Source organism: Herpailurus yagouaroundi, unplaced genomic scaffold, assembly GCF_014898765.1.
Source record: "Herpailurus yagouaroundi ecotype Mexico unplaced genomic scaffold, PumYag 160, whole genome shotgun sequence".
Classification (NCBI taxonomy): domain Eukaryota; kingdom Metazoa; phylum Chordata; class Mammalia; order Carnivora; family Felidae; genus Herpailurus; species Herpailurus yagouaroundi.
Genome location: NW_024412401.1, coordinates 27,678,281 through 27,685,764, shown reverse-complemented (window position 1 = coordinate 27,685,764; position 7,484 = coordinate 27,678,281). Strand labels below are relative to the sequence as shown.

Sequence of the window (7,484 nt, the reverse complement as noted above, 5' to 3'; positions counted from 1 at the left end):
GTCTCTGTCTCTGTCTCTCTCTCTCTCTCTCAAAAATAAATAAATATTTTTAAAAATGTAAAATAACTAAATAAAATGTCAATTGTGAATACAGCGATAACATGCTACCATTAAAATCACAACTGCTACACTTTCATATTTTATGACTGAACTATTCTTCAGCATTTGATGTACCAAAGGTAAGGACAATACACACACACACAACTTTCTCAATTTATTTTATTGTTTTCCCTAGTTCTTCAACTATCTAGACATGGTAGGCTAGCCATGGTTGGTTGATTGATGCATAATAGTCATGCTCTATACAATGCACATAATCATATCAAGTATCAAAAGTGGAGTTTTCAAATTAACTTCCAATTACTTGCTCTGCAATTTTCATCTTCTTAGTATTCTCTCCTTTGTCCTCTCCCCAGTTATATCCCTTTCAAAAATCGTTTTACGCTCCCTTCAAAATTAAAGAAGTATTCATCAGTAGTAATTTGTGATGAAAGCTATTGCTTAGTGCCTAGGAAACTTTACACCTCATAGTTGAAATTTAACTAGATTACTTAAAATAGTTTAGAGATTATTTCACTCTAGTTTTTTATACGTCTCTGACTCATTTCTTCCATCCTACTTTCATTGTAAGTGTGGTAAAATGATCAAATTAGCAAAACTTTTATTTCTTCTTTGTAAATGAGTTATTAGAAATGAGAGAGAGAGGGGTGGGGGAGAGAGAGGGAGGAAGTGAGATCTTTCTGGCTTGAAGAAAAAGCTTCCAGGAGTAAAGTTAAAAGAGAATCTAAGGGGTGCCTGGGTGGCTCAGCCAGTTAAGCATCTGACTTCAGCTCACGTCATAATCTTATGATTGTCAATTCAAACCCTGCGAGGGGCTCTGTGCTGACAGCTCAGAGCCTGGAGCCTGCTTTGGATTCTGTGTCCTTCCTCTCTCTCTGCCCCTCTCCTGCTCATGCTCTCTCTCTCTCTCTCTCTCTCTCTCTCTCTCTCTCTCTTTCTCAAAAATAAATAAATATTTTTTAAAAAGTCTTTAAAAGAGAAACCAAATACAGTCTTTTAGACTTACAGTCACTGGCCAAAGTTCAGACTGTATATGGGTAATGGAATCTATTGAGCTACTGCATGTAATACAGGCATTGGTGAGCTCTGGCTCAAAAGTCATACATGCCTGGCTTGAATCTGAACTCTTCCATTTCCTTTGCTAAGTCTATAACTACCCTTGGCCTCATTTGTACAGCGGGGAAAGTTTGACCATTACCAACATGAAATAAAAGCTCAACAGATTGTAGGTAATGTGAGTATTTCTTCGACAAATTCTTAAGAAAAAAAAAATATATATACCATAAGCCTTAGATAATAATTATATCAAGTCTGGGATTTCATTGTATTTTTGATATCATACGTGTTAGAAAAAATGCTTGGTATTCACTGTATGTATTATTGGAGTAAACATGTAGGAAAATATGGACACCTAAATAATTAAATTTATAGCATTTTATAATCATTCTGAACACTGACCTATTGTGAATATTTTTATTTGAAAATTTGGTTGGCTATTTTGCAAAAGCAGAAGTGTACAATGAAGAAACTTAACTCAGATTTAACAATAAAATTATATGGGAAGTTGAGCATTCAGTCTGTAAGAGGCATTAGAAGTCCATAAGGGCATGTTGGTCTGGAAATGAGGAAAGTACATAGATGGAAGCAAAGAAATTCTGGGACAAGAAGATAAAAGGGACCAATGGTGCATTAGGAGATCTGCACTATGTCCAACAAAATCACAATACAATCAGGTCCCAGCTATGTCTATTCACATCACATTCCACTGCATTTAACAAGTGAGAAATGATATGTTGATAAAAGAATGATTAGTAACGAATCTGGCTACTTCACATGATGCTTAGAACCAACATAATATTCATCTGATATGAATCTAAGAGAGTGTTGCTTCATATGGATTTCAAAATAATTAACAAACTTCTGTTGAAGTCTTTTGGTGAGAGACTATGCCAACAAGACGTTATAAAAGGAGAATAGGACTGAGATTCACCTAGCCTGAGTTTCATCCCTGTATCTGCCGTTTACTGTTTTTGATATTGAACACAATTATCTCTTCTCAGACTGTTTCCTTAATTGACTCTAGGCTTCAGAGAAGTCATTCATAATGTTTTTGTACTTCCTGTGTGATGTGTTTATGAACATAGCAGTGAATCTTTTTGGATTGTAGTTCTTATTTCATTACTTTTTTCTTCATTCTCAGTAGCAATTGCTGGATTAAAATGAATACTTTCATAGGATTTCATGCATACTCTAAGAAAGAATACCCTACAGAATATTTTTTAGCCGAATACTGGAAAATATAGTAATGAATTTGCCATTTCTATTGATTAGCTTGTCGTATTATTACATATAATGGCAGAATGTATTATAGTTACTTCCTCATCATGGTAGGTGTAAATTGCCTAAATTCTTGCCATTAAAAATTAGATTGACATGCACAGTGTTCACTTCAAAAATTTATTTGAGATGATTAATATTATTACATATTAAATACAAAGTAATTTATTTGAAAATAGTTAACATTGTACTACTGATAATGCTACTTGTTAATTGCCTGAAATTATTTTAAATCAGAATTTTGCCATCTGCTCAATAATAAAATTTGTGTTCCTACCATTTTTCCTCCATTTTATAGTAATTTGATACATTGGGGTGCTCTACTAATAACAGAGTATACAACTCCAGCTTAACTTTTATAAGTTAGTTAAGGAATGGTTAAGTCAGTATAAAGATACACTAGTTAGAAATCGTCTTTATTTAGAGAAGTGTTGATTGTCTTGTGAATACCATTCCAACATCCATGACAAAACTGGAGAATAGCTACCACCATATAGTAAATTGAAAACTGTTGCTGATACACAAAACAGCATATAATTCACCCAGTACTTAATAATGCTTTTTTATTTTAATTTAATAATCAGAAGATTTTTTGAAGGACATCACACAGAAAAAATTCAGTCTCAGCCACTTTCTTTACTATGTTTAATAAGGAGAGACATTGTAGCAGAAAGATGATCTTATTCTGGAGAGAGCCTGGGTTCAAATTCCAGTTATCAGTTTTGTTAATTTTGAAGAAAAAAATATTATAGGATTATTTGAAGCTTACATGAGATAATGAACTTAAAATTGTCCTACACCTGGATGATATGCAGTGCCTATTATATAAAGCTCCTGTTTTGTCAGAATTTTAATTTGAGCCCCAAATTATCTCTTCTTCTGAGCTTCTGTTATTTCTCCTTCTTGTGGTGTAATACATATTTTATAAAATAATATACTATATAACATGATGTTTAATATAATGGGTTTATAAGTCTAATTGCTTTGGACATGAATCTTGGCTTTGCCACTTACAAGATGTAAGAACTTAGGCAAGTTATGTAATTTTTTCAGTGTTCAGTTTCCTCACAAATAACATGGAGAGCACATTTCACCTTACTCAAAGGAGAGGTATGAGTGATGCTTATAAAGTAAATAAAATAGTACCTGGTACATAATAAACATTCAAGATTTAGCTGCCATTACTATTTAAGAATAATGAATTCTTCACACCTGGGTCCTACTTCTAGTAATGTGTATGTGTGTGATCTTTAAAGATAAAGAAATTAAAGGGCACAAGAAGTTCTTTAACCTTGTTAGTGTAAGAAATCCATTAAATCAATTACCCATCTAATTACCCACATAGCAGCTTATCCTTAAAGGATGAAATGTGTAATGACCAATACATTTTGCAAGTATCCAATAATATTAAAACTAGAGAGATAATTACTATCTAATTAACAGTGAGATTAAACTACAAGAACAATAAATAAAAGTTAAATAATTTATTAGTATAATTATTTGATGAAAAATATTTCATATATTTGAAGAGTATAATTAATATTTGAGATAAAATGTTATATACACACACACAAAGATTGGGATCATTCACGGAACTCAGCTAATTTTTTGCTATATCACCTAAATTTATAAATTCAGGTTAAGAAAATTATCTTGCTAGGTAAAACCATTAGTGAACCCTTCAAATTTTCATTTACTAAAAAGAGTGAACTTTTTTTTTCGGTTTTAATATTTTCTACAAGTTTTACTTTACATGATGTTAATTACAGCATTTTTAAGGGGAGGATCTAATTCCACACAAAATGGAAGACTGTAAAATGTACCCATTAAACTACGAAAAAACAAACTGAGTGGCAAGAATATAATAGAAGTCCAATTTAGATTTCAAGTGTTGTCACCATGTGATTACATTCACAGAGACTCTTGCCAGCTTACATCTGGGACTCTCAGAAGCTCTTTCATAATATGGTGCAAGGGCACAAAAACACAATGTGAGAGGGAATTAAGTCATGAATTACTGGCTTCATCACATCCACCTTCTCCACCCCAAAATGGCACAAAAGAAATAGCTATCCTGCCTTGCAGACTACTTTTGGTGTAAATGAGGTGATGACGTGAGATGAAAACAGTTCATGAAAATCTGTCTAAAAAAAGTCTCTTTAAGATGAGTTTGTATGCACCACAATGAGTCTCTCCTTCATTTGGGTAGGAAACCAAAGTTCAATTCTCAGGAAGTCATAATTTCATTCATTTACTCAATACCAATTCACAAAGTGCCTACAAATTATCAGCTTCCACTTGCAGCCATTACTAGATAAAAAAGAAGCCTGACATCTCTAGAGGAGCCTCTAAGTTCCCCCCAAGTCTACAGCTGAAAGGATTTTTTTTTGGCATTGGGTTTCTTCTGTACCTCTGAAAGGCTACCACCTTAAACTTGAATCATCTTTAACCAGCTGTAAAATATCTAACATGATATTTAGCATTACTTGCATCCCAGACACACAACACGAAAAGGTACACTAAATTTTCAAGCTAGCTATGATCAAAATAGTTTAAAAATAAATGATTGTACAGTATTCATTTAGGCCTGAAATTCCAGTCCTAGACCAAGCTTGTGGCCACCTGCATTGACATTCTCTCCATCCAGCAGATCTGGTAGCATTGGTTAGATACCTGGCTTTAGGGTCTGAGTGTACCTGAAACCTATCAGGCTGGAGCTCGAGTGTTCATTTTAGCTGTGAAGCAGGTGTCAGGGTCCACGTGATCCTTGGCTGCTGTTCCAAAGCGAGTGTTACTGCTTCCTGCTCTCCAAGCCAGATTAACAGCAGTCTCTAAACTTCTTGTTCACCAGCTGATAAATGGAGCCACCAAACTCTGTCCTGTTGTTTACGTTAGTATGGAGCTGGAATTCGTCAGTCTTGGAACAATCCGCAAAACTCCTCTAGGTCACTGGTGACTTTGCAGTCTCAAAACTCATCTGGTGGCCAGCCAGCCAGCCTTCATAACCCAGCGCCAGAGTGCCCCAGACTGGAGGGCTGGGGAAGTTGAAATCCATGTCATGGCCCAGGTGGATGTGTTCCCGCTTATACCCTGTCTTGATGTAGCATTTTCCCTCCTGTGTTTGGTGAGAAGGATGGATCAAAAGTCAGCTTCAAACCACGTGTAAGCTGATCTTCCACAGTACTGTGTCTAGCGTGTTGTTGGTGTGCCTTTTCTCCCTAAACACCTGAGCATATTCAGCCCATCTGTACTTGGTTTCCAGACTGCCATCACTTTGGTGGTCTCAGTGTTGGCTGAACCTGATCTTGTAAATTCTAGTCCATTCTCAGATTTTGTTTTCGAGTCACGTTTTATTAAGCCAAACCCATAACCCTTGGGGAAGACATCCCTGGAAGATTTGCCAGGATCAATCAGCATACGTGGGAGGCATAGCCATCATCTACTCAGGGGCGGTGGCAGCGGATTCAGCGGCGGCTACCGTGGGGGCTGCCCAGCAAGGAACTCGTGACAGTGAACATTTTTAATGAATGTGGGTCACCTTAGGAATGAAGACTTTTTTCTGTCATCTTTATTATTTATGAATAGTTTAACATTTGAAGTTCTAAACTATTGGAAACTATTCAGATAGAGAAACAGTTATAAAATGTTCCATTTAAATTTGCCATTGATCTGACCTGAGCTAGCAGTGTAATTCAGATGGGAAAATGATATTGTTTTATTCTACTTTGAATAAAAAGATGAAAATTATAGTCTTTCATTAACTTTTGATAATATTTCAGAGGTTAGAGCTACCTTCTCACTGTTTTACTCTTTCCCACCTGGTGTGTGTGTGTGTGTGTGTGTGTGTGTGTGTGTGTGTGTGTGTGTGTGTTTTAAGACTTTGAAGACTGACTCATCAGAGCTAGCTGTAAAAAGTCATATACAGCTCACATGCTTTCCAGATCAGTAAGTGACAATGGGGATGACAGAAAACTTTCTGAAATGAGAATAATCTTTTTAAGCATCCAGTAGATACTTAATAGCTTGATAGTATAAGTAAAGCTTTGAAATAATCCATAATTTAACAGCAAATAAAGCAATCTCACCATTTGACAGGACAATTGTTATGAACATTGATTGCTGTGCTCTAATAACCTCATACCTTCAGGAACCCTTGGGTTGTGGAGGTAGACTAGAAACTAATTACATGTATTAGTGTTCACCTAAAGTTGGATTATCTAAATGTCTTTTTCAGTTGGGGGAATGTCTTGAAAAAAAAAATTCTGAAAATCTAGACACAGTTTAAGATGACTAGGTTACAGGATTTATTTGATTATGCTATATAATTTTATTATTAAAATTGCATATATTTTAAATGGCATACAGTATAATGTTGTGTGGTTTTTTTGCACTAAGTTAACCAAGAAATATAGAGGATAATTGATTCAGACAATCAGGTATGCTTGGCATTATTTATAAAATGGTTTTTAAAAGATTAAAAATTTGGACCCTAAAATTTATCCACCCCCGAAAAATACAGATGTACTTAAAGTGACTGCATATGGTTTGTCATTGCAACATTATTGTCATTTAAAAAAATTGGAAACAGCCATACTGTCTAAAAATAAGAAATTGATTTAGCATATTGTGATTTATCCACAAATGTAACATTATACAAATATATTACAATGGTATTTTCAAATAATATTTATAATATAAATAACTTAAAACATTCTATCATCTTAAAAAGAATTTTAGAAAAAGTATAAATATTATGATCCCTATTTTGTAAAATATAGAAAGTGAGCTCCATGAGAGTAGCTACTGTGAGTACTGTTTACGATTGTACATTGCCTCTAACAGAGTAGATACCAGTCAACATTCCTGAATGAATGAATAAATAAGATCAAAAATAAATCTATAGTGCTATAAGAATCTATTAAGCACTTTGTAAAGAATGTAAATACAATCAGCATTCTAAAATTAAGCAAATTAATGTGCTATTTTGCTTTTTAAGACTGTATGAAGAAAGGATAATGTTTTTAGTGATTATAATTATTAGTGTTAAAACTATCTCATGTGAAGACATTAAAATGAGGAAAAACTTA

General features: G+C 34.2%; 1 pseudogene; it reads right to left on the bottom strand.

The window, feature by feature from the left end:
• Positions 1-4,978: 4,978 nt before the first annotated feature.
• On the bottom strand, positions 4,979-5,833 carry LOC121034418 (voltage-dependent anion-selective channel protein 1-like; annotated as a pseudogene).
• Between the last annotated feature and the right edge of the window lie 1,651 nt (positions 5,834-7,484).